Source organism: Plectrocnemia conspersa, unplaced genomic scaffold (genome assembly GCF_051122295.1).
Source record: "Plectrocnemia conspersa isolate PC_06_02 unplaced genomic scaffold, ASM5112229v1 ptg000006l, whole genome shotgun sequence".
Classification (NCBI taxonomy): Eukaryota; Metazoa; Arthropoda; class Insecta; order Trichoptera; family Polycentropodidae; genus Plectrocnemia; species Plectrocnemia conspersa.
The window spans coordinates 22,386,863-22,410,580 of NW_028277170.1; the positions used below are offsets into that span (position 1 = coordinate 22,386,863).

The 23,718-nt window shown below is 29.2% G+C and overlaps 1 pseudogene; it reads right to left on the reverse strand.

Moving 5' to 3' along the window:
- Nucleotides 1-4,545: 4,545 nt before the first annotated feature.
- LOC148234533 (uncharacterized) lies at nt 4,546-18,423 on the reverse strand (annotated as a pseudogene).
- Between the last annotated feature and the right edge of the window lie 5,295 nt (nt 18,424-23,718).

Below are 23,718 nucleotides of genomic sequence, written 5' to 3' on the forward strand. Positions count from 1 at the left end.
ATTTATACATCGCCTTATGTACTGAAAACTTATTAAATATTTTTTTCAGGCAATATAAAAATCGTAAAGCGATTTAATATATTCTAATAAAAACCATTATTTGAGGTAATATTTTAATTAAAAATAAAACCATTTAAACGTTTACCTATTTTCATAATATACGGAAAATTCTAATATATATATAAATATAACCCAAGCGCACAGAATATTTAAAAACATTTATCAATGCAATAGATTTTTTTATAAAGTGATTTTAAAAATATAATTTTAAAAGTAAGGTTCATACAATGACTTTTTTTGCAGTTTTTTTGGTTAAAGCTTTAGGTGGGAAAAAGGTATAAAATGGCCAATTGTTCAAAATTACAACATACTTGTATGATTTCATGCAATGTTTTAAAAACATAATTATTTAAAAAAATATTTTTTTAATAAGATTAGCCTCTAGCTTCGAGAAACGAGCCGCGTGTTTGACACCACTGGTTTAGATATCAAATTTATAAATCAAGTTTATTCCTTGCGGTATTTTAGTAGAGGTATTATATAGTTCTGAAAATAAGTTTTCATACTTAAACTGATAACTATAGATCAAAATAAACTGAGAATTCGGAAAAATCTAAAATTAGATTGATTTGATCAAATGCCTTTTTATGGAAATGTTTACATTTTTAAATCTCATATTGCTATAAAAGTTTTTTCTTATTTTCCTGCAACTTATACACATATCTAGAAATGCACAATTTTAACAACACGACCGATAAAGCTTTTATTAAGGCATTGCCAATTCCAATGACCTAAATTAGCAGAAGTACCCTTTGCTTATAAGCTCTTTTTATGAGCCTCTCATGCGTATACTGTTAAAAGATGATCGATTCTTGAAATTTATTACATAAGCAGGATCTTTTTTACAAATAAACAGGACGCTACTGTATGAATCAATTTATTTATGTTATTGATTTTTAATAAGATTAGTTAGGTCTGCGTATTTAATCTTATTACAGTTCGTCGAAACATATGTGATGGTTACTGAAATACATTTACTAGTAAAGCTTAGCGGCGAATCAATTATAACACTAAACCAGTTAAATCTAACCTAAATTTAGAATTTCGTTAACGAAAGGTTTGACGAAACTCATCCTCAAAAGTTGAATAAGTAATTAATGAGGCAATGAAATTTAAAAGAAATGTAAATACTAATCATATAACTGTTTCAATTAAAAAATAATTTGAAAAAAGCAAAAAAAATAAATTTAAGTAATTCAATTTTTAATACGCAAAAAATTAAGCCTATTTTTTAATATATCTTTAAATTGTCCACTAAATTTGCGAAAATATCTAAAAAAAATATGCTGCTCGACTTATATTTGTAGTCAAAGAGTTTAAACCGATTTTGTATGTATACTTATGTATAAACCATGGGTTTCTCCCGTGGGGGTCAAGAGAATCAATTATATCAGAGATGTTTAACATTTTGTAGCATCTAGGCCATAGGTTCTCAAAGTAGGCAATATCTCTCATCGGTGGGCTATGGACGAATCTCGATGGGAAATCTTTTGTAAAATTAATTATTATTTTTTATGGGAAATCTTTGTGGGCGATAGAGGAGCCGTGGAGGGCGATGGAGAAGTAGGATTTTTTTGTCTAAAAAAAAAAAAAAAAAAAAAATAATATTGTGCATTTTAATTTAATTTGCATGAAATATAATGCGTTTTAGAATTTCGCAAAATATTTTAGGTTATTTACTGCCTTATTTCGATTTTTTAAATTGCAAATACTATTTTTTCAAATAGATATTCTTCTTTTTATAAGTAGAAAATATTTAATATAAATATTAATTATACATATTTTTTTAAATATTATAATTAGCACTGTATAAATAGCAAAACATTTCTTACTTTTATAATAATCAATAAAATTGATGAAAATTTTATTTATTAAATTATTAATTTTAATTCGAAATTAATTAATTTTTTAACTTGCTATTAAAAATTCTAAAATTGGACAAGTTTTTAAGATTTTTCCATATGTGAGAAATAAAAAATTTGGTCATTGAAAAGTAGGCGATGAGTCAATGAGCTTGAGAGTCTTAGATCTAGACTAATGGTGCGCAAACTATAAGCCCCAATTGTTTCGGAAGTCAATTTTTTTATTAAAAAAAATATTTGCTAAAATATATAAGATGTTTATTCAACAAGAGACATTAAAAGTATGGTACATGAGACAGCTCTAAATAGAGGGCCAAGCGATGCGATGCGGTTCGTGTACTCTCTCAGTCTTTAAGCGATTGCGATGAATTTTGCAAGTTATGGTTTGCGATTTACAATACAGATTCAAACACAGAATTAATTTCTTTGTTATGAATTCGTACAAGTCAAGTATTTTATATTAAAAAATATTTGTACCCATATGCATAAATTAATTTATCTGATATTTAGTCGTGTTTTCTTTGCTACTCAGTGTTGCCATATAGTGATTTTCCAGTCTGGATCAAAAGCAATAAAATCGTGCAATCGTGCCAAGTGTGTATATTAAAACTTTTTATAACAAGATTACAAGTAAGAATTGAATATAGTGCATCTAAACCAAATTTTGACCAATAGAAGAGCGCAAAAAACAATTATCCCTTCTCAGAAGTCAAAAATCCACGTCAAAAGCAATAAAACCGTGCCGTCGTCGTCGCAGTGGGAACGCTCGTTACCGAGCGTTCCCACTGCGACGGCGCCGACACGATTTTATTGCTTTTGACGTGAATTTTTGCCTTCTGAGAAGTGATAATTGTTTTTGCGCTCTCCTATTGACCAAAATTCGGTTTGAATCTATTTTAATCAGCCCTCCATAGTTATATCATATTTTTTAAATATTAATAATATTGAAATGCAGGCAAACTATGGAGCAATATGTGAGATTTCTGTACTTATTCTTCCGCTTATTTTCCCTTGATAGATGAGTTGGCTTAGTTTGTATTTTGGACTTGACCTAATAAATTAACTTTCATTTGTTTGGGTTTGGGTTTGAACAGCAAATGGACGTTTCGCAACTGTCATACTGCGCTTCAAAGACATTTTAAAACAGTATATTAACGCCTATCAGTTAAATTATATTTTCGATATTTGAAATATATATCTACTGGTGAAAATGATTTTTTCATACTAGGTATTATTTTTTTATCTAACTTTTTTTTTGTATAATACTATGTATTATATGCAGTGGCGTAGCTAAGGTATGTGCCGCCCGGGGCAATCCTTCAAATTGCCGCCCTCCTCAATATATTTTTTGCAGGGTCATAAAATCAGCATTTCCTAAAATAAATTAAGCTCTTGGTATTCGTAGATTTACATAAATTTTAGTTTGTTTAGGGTTAAGAACCACACTAGACGATTCCATCGCGAATATGCCGCCCCCAAGCAAGTGCCGCCCGGGGTGCCCTCCCCCCTCCCATAGCTACGCCACTGATTATATATGCCTGTTAGGTTACGATGATCTTAATTTAATTTAAAAAAATGTTCGGTATGGAAATATATAATTTAAAAAAAAACTGTGCAGCGTCTGAAACATTTTTTACCACAAGGTATTACTGAATATTTATAACGTATTGAATGTACAGTACCACTTTTACTTTCTGCCCACTTTCTCAGTACTGGAATTTTAATCGTTATCAGGGTATTATGTGCAAGCGAGCGTATACCTCGCAATATGCAACATTGTTGCAGATCGAGCTCTCTGGTCAGCTGCTGCATTTGCATTAAGGTCATTCTCATTCTCGCAAAGTAAGCAACTGCTCGCTTCTCATGTATCTCTGCTACTTTAAGATAAATGTTGCCATGCGGTTCCTGGCGCGTCCTTTGTATCTTATGTTGCGATTATCCTTTTGACATCCAATCCCAAAGTACTCATTGATTCACTCCAGTATGATACAATGCGACTGTAAAGCATTTTATATTCACTGATTAAATTTTATACGCTTCAATGTAGTCTGGAAATGTAAATTTTAATATCTCTCAATGAAAAGTATTTTTTATCAATAATACAATATATAAATATATATATGAAACTATCTGAACATATCAGTGATAGTATTAAGAAAAGAGTGGTTGATGTTTTTGAAGAATTCAACATTAAATTGGAGCAAATATTGTAGTGACACTTGTGACAGACATAATACCGTGAGCCGTTGATTTAGAAAGTGGGGCAAGTTTGTTGGATTAATTAATATGTTTTTGAGTTGTCACATTTTGTAGATGTTTTAAACAATAAAAAGCTACTTTTGTTCATCCCAGGTATACATATGAATATCATTATCATGTAAATTGTGAAAACCTTAATTTGAAACATACATGTTGTGTTTATAGTATGGAATAGAATCAGTTTAGGGTATGCTAGTGCTTTTTGCAAATCAAATGTAAAAGCAAAATATTTTTTTAAAATTTTCTAGCTAGTTCGGCATATTTTAAATAAGGTTCATATTGTTTCAGCAGATCTGTTTATTCTTTAATATTGCGTGACGTTTTAATTTGCATATTGAGTGAATCGCACTTTTGGCACGTGTCTTTAAGTGGTTGATGAAAATTCTTTGTTAAAAATATTTCTATTATTGTTTTTCCTAACATAACTTGTATTATTTTCTTTACATTTATCAACGTATAAATTGTACATTTTTCTTATATCAAATTAAAAGTTAAAATACTCTCTACTTGGATTGTGAGACATTGTATAATGGCTGATGTGTTCCTTCACGCGTTTTACTTCTTCTTCACTGCTTTTCCGGAGGAACCTTTTATTCTACCACATATATCTTCTTCAATTTTTTGCATTGAAAGCACGGTCCACTTTTCTTTTAGATATATTAAATGTGTCTAAAAAAAAATCTTTTGCTTCTTTGGTGTCGAAGTAATATTTAAAACTACAGGTTCTTTACGTTCTCCTATAATTTCTTGTTCGCATTCTTCTCTTAGAAAACTTCTGTGTAAAACCATTTAGAAGTATATGTTATTTATTGTAGTCTGCAAGACTCTCTTCGGAATTAATACGATTCATGTAACTTTGCTTGCAGTGACAGTTTTTATTAAAAAAAATTTTTTCAGGAACAATTTTTCCTGTTTGGTACAATATTTTTTACCACTATTTCGCTTAGCTTTTCTTATTTTTTTAATATACGCATCATCGTTCTACTTCTTATATTCAGAAGTTTCCTCATCTGATGATGAATCTTACAGTTTTTTAGATCTGTATTCATTTAGCTCCGAGCTATTTTCACTTTCTGATATAATGATTCTTTTTTTTCTACAAAATAATACTCAATACAATAACAATGAATATATTAACACTTTACCGACCAGCAGTTTCACTACCAGACTTACGCTAAATACCGGCACTTTTTCGCAAAACTTCGCGAATTTTACCTTTTTTATTTAAATTTATGTATCTTTTGATACGGTCCGAATATTTCGCTGAATTTTTCTAGACATGTTATAAATGTATCAATGCATCAATTCAAGTTATTATTAGATGGTTCTCAACATGTGGTTCGCCGGAAATAAAAAATAATTATTACTTTTCCTTATTATTAGATTTTTAAAATGATTATCTTGATTTTAAAATTAAAAAAACGAATAACCTAGAAATTAAAAAAAAAATTTAAATTGAGTTTCCCAGCGGTTCTCAAACTTTTTTAAATTTGTAAAAACTTTTTTCAAGCAAACTTTTCTTTTGTATTGTGACATTTTTACTAATACGAGTTTACTGATTCATTTGCAATAAAATATTCACTAACCGTTGTAATTCACTCCATCGTAATGTGAAATTTTCCAGGCACATACACAGATAATTTACATTGCCTTTCACGTGTAAATCACTTTTCACAATAACTAGTTATATAATGAAAGTTTAAAGTGTCTCGATTTTTTACTGTTTTTCGCAATTGCAACAATATTACCCCATATCGTAATTTTGCATTTTTCAGATATTCTGGTAAAACCCGATTCTTCCTTATGGTACCACAGATTCTGTTTTTTTTTCATATATATTTTTTTTGCTATTTCAACACTGTTATAAAAATCGTCCATATAAAGATGATGCCATTTGTATTTATTGTCTGATGTTAGATGTGATATTGAATCTTGTAACGAAATTCCAGGTCCTGAATACATTTTGAATTTCGATATGTATCCTGACACTAATTCACATACCATTCTTATCACTATACCGTACTTTGTGAGCTTACTGGGGTTGTATACGTGAAAATTTAATCTTCCACACCATGGGATCATACCCTCATCTGGAGATATGTTTTGGCTTGGTTTGTACATATTTTTTAATCTTTCGGAGAAATAATCAATTATTTTTTGTACTTTGAACAGTAATCCTACATTATCAGGAACATTTTCATTATTGGAAAAACGCAGGTAAAGTAATATTTGATAAAATCTATTTCTACGGTGATTATGGTGTCTATTCGTTTTTCTGCAATAACGGGAAACAAGTCATCTTCAATAAAGTTTTGTGTCTTGTAAAGTGTCTTCTAAATATTTTTCTTGTTCATCTTCCTTATTGCTCATGAGCATCATAGCATGTGGACGATTTCTTTCATGAACAGAGGAGTCTGAATCACTATCATTATAATTTTCATTGTCACTTGGAATATCTATATATATTTAACACTATAGTAAATAACATAAACTGTAATTATTTTCACGTAGATTCTACACTCGTATCTAACTAAAAAAAATGTTTTATAAACAGTTCGTAATATTTTTCGAATATTCACTCAAGCACACGAAAACCAGATGCACTTCACACGATAGTATAACTTAAACTTAATTCTTATCCATAAGTTTTTATGTGTATCGTGCTAATTATTCAAAAATAATAACTCGAAAAAATTCCCACTTTCTAAAATAATGTGTCACTGAGATTCGGTATTTCCAGTAAGCCAGTATTATCTGACGGGAGATAAAATTTACTCACAAAAAATATGTTGGAATTTCCTTATAACAGGATAGAAAAAAATACAATAGAATCTTACTAATCTGACAATCTTGAGATTCTCAGTAATCCAATACTATCTAATGGTTAATGATATGATAAATTTTTAGTGTCTTGTACTTTTTATATATGTACATCGTATTTTTTAATTTTATGTAATTTGACTTTATTTCTAAATAAACCCATTTACCCAATAAATTATTTTTAAATATACATATTTATATGTTTGTGTATAAAATATCATATTTTTTCTTTTTTTACACCGTCCTAAAAAAAAGTGTGCTGGATAAAAGTTTTTAGAAATTTGAAAATGTTTGAGAGCCGCTGGTTAACTCAATTTAAATTATTTTTATTTAAATTCCTAGATTACTTGCTTTTATAATTTTTAAATCATCAATCAATTTTAAAATCTAATAATAAGGAAATGTAATAATTAATTTCTATTTCCGGCGAACCACATGTTGAGAACCACTTAATAATGGCTTGAATTGATGCATTGTTACAATTATAACATGTCTAGAAAAATTTGTTAAAATATTCGGACCACATCAAAAGATACATAAGTTTGTCTAGTAGTGAAACTGCCTGATGAAAGAAATATAAAATATATTTATAAAACCTTCGCATTTGTCTAAATATAATTAAAAAATAAAATATAAAAATAAAATGAAAATTCATACATTTATTTAGTCATCTCTTAAAAAAAAGCAAATAAAACACTAAACATATATTTTTAATTTGACATGGAAACGAAAACATGTAATTATTTGTAAACAAACATTACATATTTTATGCTAATTTAAATCTTATATTATATATGAAAAAAACTATATAATAAATATAAAAAAAGCATTGTTTTCTATTATTCTCATTTTTTAAATTAGTAAAAAAATATATATGTTATAACAAAATTATTTATAATTATTAGTTATTTCTCTACTTTAACTAAAATTAGCATTGCTTCAAAAAAATACTGATTTTCAAACTATTAATAGCTTTTCTTAGCTTAATACAATATTTTAGTCTCTTGTCCTTTACACTCTGTCACATGAACTTCTCCCAAGCGATGAACAGTAGCGACGTGACATTTTTACATGTCATTCCGTCGAACAAGAAATCATTTTTAGACAAATAAATAAAACAAAATATTTATTCCTAATAATTAATAAATAAGTATATATTTAATTAAATAATTAAATACTACAAACGTGGCATTTTTAACCCAACTGTGCTATTTTCAACTATCGTTGAAAGTTGAGCTGAACAGCGATGCGTTTAACGACTGATTGCGTGCTACTGCAATACGCGAGGACAATATGCTAAACATATATAATAAACGATGAATAAATCTTTGGTTTGAATTCATCTTGGGCGAAGCCTGGTAATAAAGCTAGTTAAATTATAAAATAAAATTACTTATTTGCGGTAAGAAATAAGCCGACCGACTCTATGGCTGCAGATACAGACAATCGGCGATAACGAACATTCGATACAGATACAAAGGTGTCGGGGGTGAGGTGATTCGAGGGTGGTTCTGTTGAAATAGCGCGATCCTCGTTATTTAAATTTTGCGAAAGTTACACGAGTTACAAACTATGGGCCGACATGATTGTATTACACCAGGAATTGTTATGATGCAATTAGTGTAACCTTAATTAAAATTTGCGACGTTTCGGCGGAAGGATTGAACGGCGCGCCCTGGAGGAAGCGTTATAATCAATTTGTGACTCCCGAACCTAGCCGAACCCCACCCCACATTATTCTCTACTACCCTGACCCCTTCCTCCCGCTTTTCCCTTTCACTATAGTGCTACTTACCCGGGCCGCCACGTGGGTCACTTGTGTTGGATAATATCAAGCAGGAATAGGGAACGGGGTACGTGTGTATGCGCATTCGTGCATCTACATCGACGCGATAGAAAAGTTACCGGACTGACCCAAATATGCAATTCGACTACTAGATACATAGCTATATGATAATTCTTTAACTATTACCTCGCAAATTTTAATTTGTCGATTGAACTATCGAAAATATAATTTAACTGAAGCTCAATTTGACAGTTGCGAAACGTCCATTTGCTGTTCAAACCCAAACCAAACATAATAAAAGTTTATTAGAGCAAGTCCAAACTAAACTCTCAGGATAAAATAAGTACAGACAGATATCGCATCTCACATATTGCTCCATAGATTGTCTGCATTTCGATATTATTCATATTTTAAAAATATGATAGCTATCCTTACTGATATTAATATGGACTTTTAATATAAGAGGGCTGATTAAAATATATTTAAATCAAATTTTGGTCAATAGGAGAGCGCAAAAAATAATTATCACTTCTCAGAAGGCAAAAATTCACGTCAAAAGCAATAAAACCGTGTCGGCGCTGACGCAGTGGGAACGCTCGGTAACGAGCGTTCCCACTGCGGCGGCGACGGCATGGTTTTATTGCTTTTGACGTGGATTTTTTACTTCTGAGAAGGAATAATTGTTTTTGCGTTCTCTTATTGGACAAAATTTGGTTTAGATGCACTTTATTCGATTCTCACTCGTTATATTATTATTAAAAGTTTATGATGGCACGATTTTATTTATTTCGACCTGGACTGGAAATTCATTATATTAATAGCAAAAAAAATACGACTTATTATCAAGTGAATATTATTAGTAGATATTTTTTATGCATAATTAAAATATTTTGCACAAATTATATGTATAGAAAATATTTCTTATTATTTATTTATAAATATTTATTATTATTTATTCAAGAAATAATATTACGATGTTAAAACATATATAAAACGCCATTTTTATCATAAGGCCCGTAACCATTGTTTTGCCGGAGCCTTGGTTTGCGCCGGATTATACCAGTTTCGATTGTCTTTAACAACCCAGGTAGGAAGTCGAGCAAATTATGAGTTTACGATGTACATCTCAGGCGGTTCTTATCCTTCTATAAAGCTCATACATTGCACTCTCACATCCTTTCAAAATCAAGCAGATGCCTTTAGTTTAAAGTATCTGCCTTCATATGTCTTACATAGCTAGAGTTGATTTATGTTATTTATTGTATATAGGCTATACTAAAAACTATTTATCTTTATACAAATGAATCGGACCTTTTCGAGCACAATATTAGCTTTCTTGATCCCAGTTCATTAATAGCTATAACAGCACATAAACTGAGTCCACAGACTTTCATGTCGCACCATGCGTACGGCAGTTATGGGGTACGTAACAGTGTAACTAGGTCCTGAAAAGATAGGACCCCCTTCGGGGAGCGAACCTCCATACTAAAGGGAGCGCATGTGTCCCTCGGCTTTTCTATTCTGCCTACCCCTCCCTCTTTCCCCCTATGCCTTTCGGCACTAAATTGATCTAGTTTTAATGAATGTCCGGGTAGGAATACGCTCCCGGTAGCCTCCCGGAGGGATTGCGCGGTATCCATATTTCGCGATATGCAGTTCGGACGGCGAAATTGCAAAGGGTTCCGTAATTCGCACTTTACCCACTTGAGTGCTGTGGACATCTACTGTTGGATGCTATAAGCTGAACAAAATATCATTATCTGATGCATAAAACAATTTAAATGAACTTCATGGGTTGGATTTTGATTAAATCGATTTCCAGATATTATTTATTAATATTTATTTTCGTGTAGCTAATTACTTAAAATCAATTATTTTTATTTAAAAGGTACTGAAAATATTTCAAAAAAAAATTTTAAGTCTTATTTTCTTGTAACATTTTTAATCTAATTACTGTCTAAAATTTATTGTAATCGCTTGATTTTTTATTTTTATTGTGACGGAAATTCCAGTTGACGATTCTACAATGTATGTTAAGTTTCAAATCAATTTGTCCATGAAGTTCTACATTTAAATTATTTTAATGGTGTGTAAGCAAAGCACACATTCATTATTTGTCATTAAATCCCGAAAAGTATTCCTCCATCCCTAATAAAAATTTAAGCATCTTAGATAAGACTTAAGCATCGACTTTCATATTTAAAATACCTTCACAATATTCGCCCTCGAGGTCAATTTTTTCTTTGTATAAAAAGAAATAAAATCGGCAGGGAGATAATTAATAATATTAGTTATGCTGATGACACGGATATTTGCTAAGACCGTTGACAACATTCAAAGATCTCTGGATAGTGTATACAAAGAATGCTTAAAAGCTTGCGAATAAACATCGGTAAAATAACATTTATGGTTATAAGCAAGCTCATTGTGAGCCCGGTGAAGCATTTTAAATACATGGCTAATATGGTAAGTGGCGAAGTGAAAGCCGACGAAGAGATTAGAATCCGCTTTGAAATTGTTAAAAGCAAGTTTTTAAAATTTAAAGCTGGTCTTACAAACTAGCACTTACGTCTTTTGACCAGAATTAAATTTTTAATGTCCTATGTCTGGTCAAAGCTATATATTTTTTAACATCGTAATATAATTTCTTGAATAAATAATAATAATAGGTACAAGTTAAATATTTCACAAAAATTGTGAAATATTTTAATTAGGCATTAAAAAATATTTATTCATAATTAATCGTGTTTTCTTTGCTGCTCAGTGTTGCTATATAGTGAATTTTCAGTCCAGGTCGAAATAAATAAAATCGTGCCATCATAAACTTTTAATAACAATATCACGAGTGAGAATCGAATAAAGTGCATCTAAACCAAATTTTGTCCAATAAGAGAGCGCAAAAAACAATTATCCCTTCTCAGAAGTCAAAAATCCACGTCAAAAGCAATAAAACCATGCCGTCGCCGCCGCAGTGGGAACGCTCGTTACCGAGCGTTCCCACTGCGTCGGCGCCGACACGGTTTTATTGCTTTTGACGTGAATTTTTGCCTTCTGAGAAGTGATAATTGTTTTTTGCGCTCTCCTATTGACCAAACTTCGCTTTGAATATACAATACTTCGATCAGCCTCTTTTATTAGAAGTCCATAGTAATATTTGTAATGCTAGCTATCATATTTTTAAAACATAATGTAATATCGAAATGCAGAAAAACTATAGAGAAATATTTGAGATGCGATATCTCTGTACTTAATCTTATTTTAAACTTATTTTCTCCTGATAGATGAGTTGACATAGTTTGTATTTTGAACTTGAATTTAAAAGTTCTACAGCTATAAATAGATTTAGAACTTTTATTAGGCTAGGTTTGGGTTTGAACAGCAAATGGACGTTTCGCAACTGTTAAATTAAGCTTCATATTTTAGAGTTTATCAGTTAAATTATATTTTGCTAGTAGAAATATATATCTACTGGTGAAAATGTATTTGGACTTTACTAGTGAATATGTAACTTTACCAAAAAATACACATTTACTGTAACATTTATATATGGCACGCGGTAGATGCGGCGCATGCATTAAATATTTTTATAATTTATTATTTTTTTAATTTATGTAATTATGAAACGTAATCGCTTAGAAAATTGGCTAAAGACAACCATACCGAAGGAGCGGCTAAAGCCAATGCAGCGCGGGCGAGCTTGGTGGCCAGCTGTCACGTGCTCCATGAATCGGGAATTTAATTTTATGCATTATTCATGCTCGTGTTTTCACTTATCCGTCATCAACCGTTCATGCGGTTGACGTTTTGAATCTGTCTATTTTTTCGGCTTTTCTTCCTACATGTCTCGCAGTGGGAGCTGCCGGCTTCTCGCACTAATAGCCGGGCCGTGTTCCAGACTTAAGGAATATGAAAATAATTTTCCAGAACCGCTTTTTATACTACTTTAACGCTCGTATGGAACGTTTTTTAATTTTATAGTATTCACCAAAGCTTCATTTTTAATCTGTAAATTGCATTATTAATGTGATTATTGAAAATTAACTAAAATATATTTGAACGAAAGTATTAAATTCAATTAATTATTTTTTTACGATACCAGCGACATGTACTTCTGTAGAAAGATCATTTTATATAATGAAAAGAATTCCGATATGATTTTACTGAAAATACATATTTTAAAATATATTTTCGGGATAGATTCGAGACTGTTTTTTCTAGATTTTCTATTAGATCGTTCAATTCAGATCGAATACATAAATTTACTGCTATTCATTGAATATTTTCTCTCATGTCTAATATTTTTAAACGTTAACGCAATAAAGTCAACAATAATTTGAACAAGCGACAAAAACTACAATCTGTTCCTTTGAATAATAATGTTTATTGTGAATGTATGTTTTTGAAGGGAATGTTCCGTTCCTTTTATTTTTTGTATGTATAAAAAGAGCCGAAGGAACTTATACCTGAAATATTATATCAGCACATATATCTCAAACAACTGTAGTTTAGTTCAGATTCATTATTTGTGGTCAGTTTTTACTTTTTTTATACATATATTCTTCCTATGATTTTTTCAGTCAGGTCCCTCAAGGAAATTTGTCCCTCCTTGTGTTTCTTGCATCCAATGACTTCTGGAATCGGACATGATACGAATCATACAAATTTAATATAAATATGTTATGAAAGTAGATAAATGAGTCCTCCTTCTATTATTTTCATATATAATATTATAAGGTAAATTGATTTATATAATGCATCTTGAGTATTATTCTTGAGATTTATAGAAATGGTATATTATTCTTGAGAGTAGTTAATGGAGAAAAAAAATTGTATTTATATTCTTAAATTATTTGCAAAAAATACAGCATGTAATATTATAAAAAATATTTTTAATAATGGCTACATATGTATATTAAACTTTCGTATGTCTTATTTAATAATTAAAATATTTAATTGTACTGTGATATTATTCAATCATTAATTAATGAATGTACAATAGCTTTTCGTTGCCTGTTTATTTATTAATTCGCCATTAAAATAGTACACACATACATCCTAAACGTGATTCAACCATATAAATAATTTATTTGGTGACAATTATTATTTTTCACTAGGGACTCGAACAATTGTCAAGCTAGAGACACTTGCTCCATTAATCCCGATCTAGTATACGGTTAATATTTAATGAAGATACGTCGCGTTTAACCTATTCTGAGTCACGAGCCAACAATTAAAATATTATGTATTATTATCCTGTAATAATATTTGTAATAAGACACCAAAAATGTTTGCTTATAAACTTCGTGTGTTAGAAACTTTGTAGTTTATAAGACACATTGCTGCTTAACATATTACAATATGTATCTACTCTATGAAATTCCAATGCGACGAAATATGCTTTATATTTACAAAGAAAATTAGTTTTCCTTGAAGAACGCATGGATATGAAATAAACATATCTGTAAATCACAAATTGTACTTCTACATATATGTATGTATCTCTTGACTCATTTTTGCGAATCTAAATAAATTATTATTATTTTTAACGCAAACGAATATCTATATATATACACATATATTTTATATTGTGAATACAGAATGGCATATAACCTTCAAATTAAACAAAGATTTTATTTTTTAGCTTCGTTTACATCTATTTTTGTTTATTATTATACAAGAGAAAGTTCATACAATGTTTTATTTCTAGAAACCCTTTTTAATGTACATGTGTGTGATGAAATATACTTATTTATATATTACGTTTTCTGTTATGTAAAATTATTATTTATAATAATATAATATTTTTCATTGCTTTTTATGATATTATTCATACATATAATTTTATTATTAATGCAATAGTATATGTTTCATCTACTTTTTTGTATTAAACATATATTTTTTATTATAAATTAAGCTTTTATTTTTATATTAAAATCTTTTTATTATAATAAATTTATAGTGTTATTTGTATTACTTTATGAAGCATATGTTTGGAGTAACTTATAACCGAAATTATGATTTTTCTTTATCGTTCCGATATATTTGCTATTAAATTGAATTTTAGTGTTATTAGAACCAAGATATTAAAGTAAGCTATATAGTCTTTTCTGTAAGGTTGCAACTAAATAATTAGCCCTGAAGCAATTGATATTTCATTTTTATTCAATAAAAAAGTGTCTTACCTAGCAATTGCTTAAATATTTTTTATTTTACATATGTTTTTCTTAATTTTAAATAAATGCTAAATAACATATTTATTCCATTACCATATTCCAGTGGCGCACTATTTACATTTACGACGACATTATTTTATAAAAAATCATAAACGAAGTTGAAATGATTTTTTTGTGGGACTTGGGCTTATGCTTCTGCTTTGTTAGCATCTGTTAAGCAGACGTTAAGTGACTGAGAGAGTACGCGATCTGCGTCGCGTTGCTTGGCACTCCATTTAGCAACTATTGGGGCTGTCGCATGTTACAGAAATAAATAAAAATTTAGATACAATAGTTTTATTTCGCCATTTAATTGGTACTCAATTATTGTTTAATAAAAGTCTTATAATATAGTCAAATAAATTTATTTTAATTTTGCGACATTATAAAAGTTTCTCAAAAGACATAAATAACGATAATAGATTTTTGCTACAAATATGATCTTATATGTTATTGGATCACACCGTTTCGGCGTTTTCTTGAATATTTTAAAATATTTCTGTTTAATATTGCAATGATTTGTAGATAATAAGTTAAATTCTTATCTACTTATTATTATTAATATTATTTAATATTAAGAAGATAAAAAATATTTATTATTAATTTAATTATTATTTTTTTATTAATGCTCGCAATGTTTTATGTGTAATTTATCAAAAAATTTAATTAGGACCTATATTTTTAAATAACTTATTCACACATACATTCGCGCGTGCTAGAGTCATATACGACGCACGAAAATACGAGTGTGTGTTGTTTTTGTTTCTACCTGCGCTGCAATAACGGTTATTATCGAAAAACTGTAGCGTATTGACATACTTTGAGTTAAGCAGAGATAGATAACAATTTTACACGTATGATATATTATTTAAAAATGCAATTAAAAACATTTCAAAAATTAATCAAATATTTTTGTTGTAAAGTGATACAAATTATATATATATAAAAGATATAAATTTACATACATAGAAAATATATTTACGCATATTTTCTGTATATATATTTGGCAATGCTCATTTCAAGGTTTTTCGTCTGTGTCACATCCGGATATAAAAATAAATATTTCGGCCCATTATGCACACAATAAATAAAAAAAGAATATATATGTAATACTACAGTAACTGGTAGTCAACTTCTACCGTATCCTTGTGTTAGTTCTAGCGTCTGTCTGTTTTGGATAAATAGTGGAAGATGTGACGCTCACTGCTTTGATTTTTAATTTACTTTTGCGGCATAAGAAAGGATAGTTTTTAGTTTTTAGAAGCTTTGGAATCTAAGCTGAGACCTAAGTGCTTTGCCGTATTTTGCTATACCGTAAATTAGATATACATTTTAACTTTTGCTGATCTATCGAAAGTTGTTTTTCTTTTACAAAAAAAAAATACAAGAGTGGGAATTGCAATGAATCTTTATCAAACTATTTTTTTATTAATTTTTATTCTATTGCTCAATGGCATTTATAAGAACATAAAATAACTGTGTCGTCTGCGAATAAAGCGGTTGTATTATTTCTGTGTGGTTTAGTTTAGAAAATATACGTTAATATTGTGAATAGCAAGAATCATAAAACAGAATCAGATAAGGATCAAATATTAAGTTAACAAATATTTTTTAATTAATTCGAAAGATACTATAGCTTAAAAATTAGCTACTGACGCTACTGAAAAATCTAGTTTAATTAATTTATATATAAGAGTTTCAGCAATATACAAAATGCTGTAGTTGTTTTTCTGTAAAACCCTTATGCATATATTTTACAACTCAATGTAGTTGATCCGTGGCGTAATGAGAATATCTGAAGCTAAATGGTACATCGAGAAAAATATTATCATTAGAATGTCTTTTTCGTAGCTAGAAAGAAACGATTTTATTTATAAGTTTGCTTCCACACAGATGTGAATATAAACAAGTATTTTAAGGGTATTGTTGGGAATAGTCATTTCCGAGGGCCTTGCAATTAGGAAGTCTAATATTGAGTTGTTAATAATTTCTATGGGTTTTGCGATACAATCTCTGATTTGTTTCGAATTTTTCTTATAATTTTTTTAGTATCAACTGTGCATTGATTGCTCTCTGAAATTCTCTGAAATAACTACAGCTTTTTCTTCAACTGTGAAAACAATATTTTTTGACTATTTTTCAGGTTTACATTGTAAATTATTTTGACATATTCCACAGAGAATTGTCCTCTGGATTTAAATCATTATTTATATTCATAAGATTGATTATTAAGTTTTTTTTTATTTATATTTTTTTATTCTTCTGTACAACTTTAATAGTTTGTCAGTCTAATTTAAGATATTTTGATTTTTAATAACGGATTCCTGTTTAAATTGCTATTAGTATCACATAAAGTTCAATATTGTTTAGTTCTTAAAATACCGTGTATTTGCCATTTTTTATTAAAAATTAAAAATAAAATATAGCTATATTGATTATATAATAAAATAAATTATCAATGTAAAAATTTTAAATCATATGGTATAAAACTAGTTTAAATATTTATTATGCACGTATTCATTAGTAATTTAGTACAATTTAAAAATTCGGCATTGAAAGTAAAATTAAGTAAATTTAAATCAATATCATTAGAAGAAATTCATAACATAATATATTAATTAAAAAAAGGATGTAAATGTAATTAAAGAAACTTGAGAAATAATATAAACTAATTATTTTGATCTAAAACTTTAAATTTTCTTATGGTTATTCTACTAAAATATTAATTAATAATATGCTAGAAAAAATTTTTTATTACAAATACGCAATTTAAATTTAGATAACAGCTACATCTGCCGATGATTTACACATCCCTTAATAATTTAGAATAAAAAATTTAAAATATACTGCATATTAAACTTTAAACGATTTACCGAAATCAACTAAAAATAGTTGCAAAGCAATATTTATATATTTTATTATATTAATATATTTTTTTAATGAATTCATAAAACTTTAATCAAATAAAATTAAGTCAAAAAATAATACATATTTAATTGTTTTTTTTTGTTGTTATTTAACTATGATTCTTATTTTTATTATCTGATCTTTTAAAATTTAAAAATCAATATTTAAAGTGTACTTATTATTATTTTTTAAATGTATACGTATTAAATTGAGACCATAGAATGATTAATTTGTCATTAGGAGAAATACAGATCATATTGATCGACTTAAGTGGCTGAATTATTTTCTGCTCCTACCATTCTGTTATTAGAGTAATGATAAAAAAGCGCCTTAAACATTGATGAAACCCTTGTCTCTGCAGAATATATTCACTATATTATTCGCTGATCTGTCAGAAGTGTACTTGGATGAACTGTTGAAAGCATACATGTACATACATATACATCGTGTCAAAATCCCGGGCTACATCGCTTTTAGCTCCGATCAGGAATACAGCAACAGCTTGGGGGTTGATCATGGTGGTCGCCGTTCGCAAATGCATATATACTATGCACCCTTATAGAATACGTTTGCATGGTTTTCCCGGGTGACAACAGCTGAACAATTGTGTTAGGAATACAGAGTAAACGGGAGGTTGACACGTTCACACTGTAAATGCATGCCTTCTATGCAACGAACTACAAAGTAGGTGAACATGTAATAAAATACTCTGATATCCATCTATAAATATAAATAAAAAACGGTATAAATACTAGCATTTTTATGTAATTTTTACATTGATTACAATCGATTGATATAGTAATGCATCATTTAGTAGCTTATAAAGCTAGAGTCCTCTTATTCCAAATCAAGTCAATCCCTAGATATTTTGTATTCGTTGATTATGGATTCGCTTTGCTAGAGAAGTGTCTCTGCTTAGCTTAAAAATAACATAAATAGATTTATTTTCGTTTGCTTTGATCCTCCATTTCCAGACCATTGATTGTATCTTGGTTAAATAGTATTGTAATCTTTTTGCTGATTGCCAAGATTTTTCGTCTGCAAAAGTTGTTATTCTTGTGTCGCTGTGAATAACCTTTCTATTAAATATCATTCTAAGGAGCGCAATGGCAGTGAGCCCTTTAGAGTAAAAATCTAAAGTATGTTTAATAAATTTAAACTTCAAGTCCAGAAATTTACCGCTTGTTTTCGCTTCTGTTATTATTATTTTATTAATTTATTTAGCTTAATAGCTAATCTTTACATCTAACAAATTTAGTAAACATATATAAAAAATGTATAAAAAATACATAACAGAAAGAAAAAATAAAAGTATACAATAATAAAGACTTAATATTATAATTTATTTCTATATGTACGAAGGTGTTTTTTTATTCCATTTATGAAACCCGTTATATTTTTGCTGTTTCGGATTTCTCTTGGAAGACTATTATATAAATCAAAACTTCCGTACATAACTCCCCTAGCCGTACTCGTTTTCTTATACTTAATTATCCTTAAATTTTCTCTATTTCTAGTATTATATTTATGTACATCTTTATTTCTTATTAAAAACTTATTAAAATATTCTGGTAACATATTATTTTACTAATTTTTTTTAATATGTAATTACAATGTTCTTTAAAATTTAATTTTGGATCAACAATTACTCCTAAATATTTTATATTATCCACTATTTCTATACTAGAGTTATTTATTACTATTTTGGTACTATTATCTAACACATTTTTATAATTAATAAACATACATTTAGTTTTATTCTCATTTAATTTAAGTACATTATTCTTTAACCATATTTCTAATATACTTAATTCATTATTTAAATTATTTAGAATTTCTTTAATGTTATCACCTATGCAATACATTAATGTGTCATCCGCAAATAGATGAATTTTACATTTTTTCACGTTATTAACTATATCATTAATATGCAAAACAAATAACAATGGTCCCAATTTAGACCCTTGTGGTACTCCATAAGACACTAATTTCTCTTCAAAATATACATTATTTATTTTAACTTTTTGTTTTCTTTTATATAAGTAATTATTAAACCATCTTAAAACTATATCACTTATACCTATACTCTCCAATTTCTTTAACATTATTTTTCTGTCTATTGTTTCGAAGGCTCTCTTGAAATCCAAGAAAACTGCTCCAATGATTTTGTTTGTATCCTTAGCCAACAGCCAATCATTTATCACTACTTGTAATGCAGTTTCAGTGGAATGCTTTTCTCTGAATCCCGATTGTTGTTCACATATTATGTTTTGAGAAGTAATAAATTCCTTTAATTGTTTGATTACTACTTCTTCTATTATTTTTTCTATACACGGTAGCATGTTGATTGGTCTCATTTCTTAAACTTTTTTACTATTTTTTATTTTAGGTATAGGTACAATAGTAGCAATCTTTAAATTTTCAGGCATTTCTCCTAAGGAGAGTGCTTTATTTATTAAATAATTTAATTTAGTTCCTATTATTTCCCATGTTTCTTTAATTATATTTATATCTAGTTCATCAGTACTAGTTCCTTTTTTAAATTTACATATTATGTTATGAATTTCATCTAATGATACTGATTTAAATTTACTAAATTTTACAATTATTGCTTTATTATTATATTGTACTAAATTACTAATCCTTGGTATTGAATTCACAATTTCTTCTATGCTCTCTATGTAATATGTATTCATTTTTTCTGCTATTATATAAGGATCTTGATATATATTTCCATTAATTTCCATTTTTATTATGTCGTTTTTCTGAGTTGGATTAATTAATTGTTTTATTGATTTCCACATCTTATTTGGATCATTTTGTATTTAATCTATCAATTTTTCATACCATTTCTTTTTAGCCATTCTTAATAATAACTAACATGCCGAACTTCAAACACTAGTAATTAAAACAAATATTTTTCTAAAAGAACACTTACGTCATTTATCTTGAGTAAATGTTCTAAAATACGGTTGAATTAATAGAGGGTTGATGAAACTTTCACTCTTATATGGATATTCGCATCGTGTGCTTTAGAGCTAATAGTAGGGCCGTAAACCAAAACTTGGCATCTCTTCCTCAATTATTAATAATGATGAAATAGATAGCTCTCGAACTGACTGTGTTAACGCAAATAGAGTTGCAACGTTATCATTAATTGTAATACCATAAAGATTTAAAGCAAATGTAAATATACAAATTAGAAGGAGTAATATGATTATTCTATGCAGTGGATCATTGTCAACCGTTAGCTTCTGTTGTTTTTGTTGAGCTTACGAGGAATTCGTACACTAAACTTTTCAGTCTGTGATGAACATATTATATTAGTTTGTTCGATAATTCCGATGTTGTTTGATGGCTTACTTCTTGGAAGAGATATTTATATACGAATCGCTAAAATTAACTGGATGTACCAACTTAGGAATAGTGATTAAAATAATCTGTTATTTATATATTATACTTCAAATGGTTTTTGTAGCGTTATTTTTGATAATGTAAATCAACAACTAAACACATCATGCATCGCCAATTGAGAATCTGAAGTAATGGGGGTACGATCTTAAAATGTTTTATGTTCAATATTATGATTTTTATGGACATGCTTATTAATAATTCTTGACATATTTCTTAGATATGCGCGAGAATTATTGTTGGTAAAATATGTGCGAATAACGGAAGCTTAAATATAGATCATAGTTATAGGAATTATTGTGTATTGTTCATTTTCATGGAACATCCCATCGCTCTTTATGATTAAGGCTGTTTGTTATATATTGACATAAGCAATGATTGTTCTTTTTTTGTATTTTATATCGAGAGCGTTCTCAAGTTCCGAGACGCGTCATATTGGAGCAAATATTCTCAGATAGGGACTGATATGAATTTCTTTAAAATTTCAAAATAATAATAATAATAGGCCACGTGCACACACACACTCGGTAAGTGGTGGGGGCAGATGTGTGAAAGTGGAAGTTACCCGGGGTACGCACACACATACGCACACGCACACGCACACACCCCGGAGCGGTCCTCTCCGGTGTCCCCCTGAGGGTCCCCCCACACGTACAACGCGGCACGTAGACATGGACAGGCCGTGGGCAAGCGGCGTGCAGAATACCCAAATCTCCATACAATAGCCGTGAGTATGCGTGAGGGGCAGCGGGGGTGCGGGCGGGGGGGAGGACGGTGTGGAGGGAAGCCTTGTACGTTTCCGGCTAACGAATATGAATACGTAAACATATAGGTGACTGTAGGTGTACACGTCTCGCAGGGGGTACGTCGAGGGTACCCCCTGAGAGAGGCCCCCCCTAAGGCCCCTTCTGGCCCTTACCGATGGTGGTCGGTCCGAAGATGAAAATTAAATTTTTTGGTGTGTAATGGAAAATTCGCGAAAGACGCAACTCGTTCGCGGTGGAGACGACGACAAGCCCGCGGTTGAAAAAAGTGCAGCGTATAAAAAATGAGGGGAGATCGTAGTCAATTGTAGCAATTTTCAGAGATTGACAATACGATCTAATTCGGACAAAACATGAACTTATATTTGATTCTTCAAATACGAAGGGATAATAAAACGAAATCTGACAATTGGTATTTGTATCAATTAAGACCAATGACTAAAAAATATAATGAGAAGACATAGCACTAAAATTTATATGTGTATAAATTTATCATGTGAGAGAGAGATTAAAGATACTCATTTAGATCCAAAATTTTACTTTTTCACTATTCTGGCAGTATGCAACTACTGTTGTTTTAAAAAAGGAAAAAAATCAGGAACAAGGGACGCGATCGCGACTTTCTAGAACACTCTAAAGCTCGTAACTAAAAGTTGCCTAAAAGAGTGACTATTTGTGCGAATACTTTAAAACTTATCAGGTCATCGGCATATAATAAATAAGTCTTGCGTTTTTAAGGCTCAGGTTAAAACGTGTAATACTGTTACTAAATTATATATTCTCCATCTTTATAAACTTTAAAAATAAAAAAATATATTTTTAAAATAAATTTGCCGCTTGATAACAGGAAAGTACATTTTTTGGTATTTTGTACACATTTATTTCTATTGAAATATTTATTAAACATACTCTGAATTTCTGTTTGTTTTAGAGAATATATTAACGGTTTTCAGATTACAGTACCAATTTTTATTTAGCGCCATTATATCGTTACATTAACCCTTTCACCGCGGCTGATATTTTTGCGTGTAATTTCGAAATTTGTTACTATGTGGGGGGAATTTATGAATGCAATATTTTTTTAAATATTATGGTTCAATAAATTCAAGTGATTTACAGCCTTAAATTATACTAAATAACAATGTTAATAGACTCAAATGTTTATGGCCCAGTGATATTTTTAATGACCGCGTTGAAAGGGTTAATATCACATAGTTCCCTTTCAACTTGCATTTTGTTTTATTTTATCTATAGGTTGATTGATGATAGAAAAAAAGTATGCATTACTCATAAATTAAAATTTGAATCATATTATAACAGCTTTTTCACAATTTTTCAATTTATCGTTAATTCGCATTTTAAAAATAAGTTCCAAAGAATCCATAAAATCATATTGTAGTACTTTTTAAAAAAAATCTTCGATCTATGGATTGAATTTTGTGAGATTTGAGGATTAGATTTATTTACAATAAAATGGAGCATTTTATAATATTAATACTACTTTCTATTATAACATTTTATTATTATTATTTTGATTTTCTATTCATCCTTTTGCCTTTACAATTATCAAAAGCTTCATTTTGAGAATTCCAAACGCTTACATTACACATCACACGTTTTACTTTAATTTATAAAAA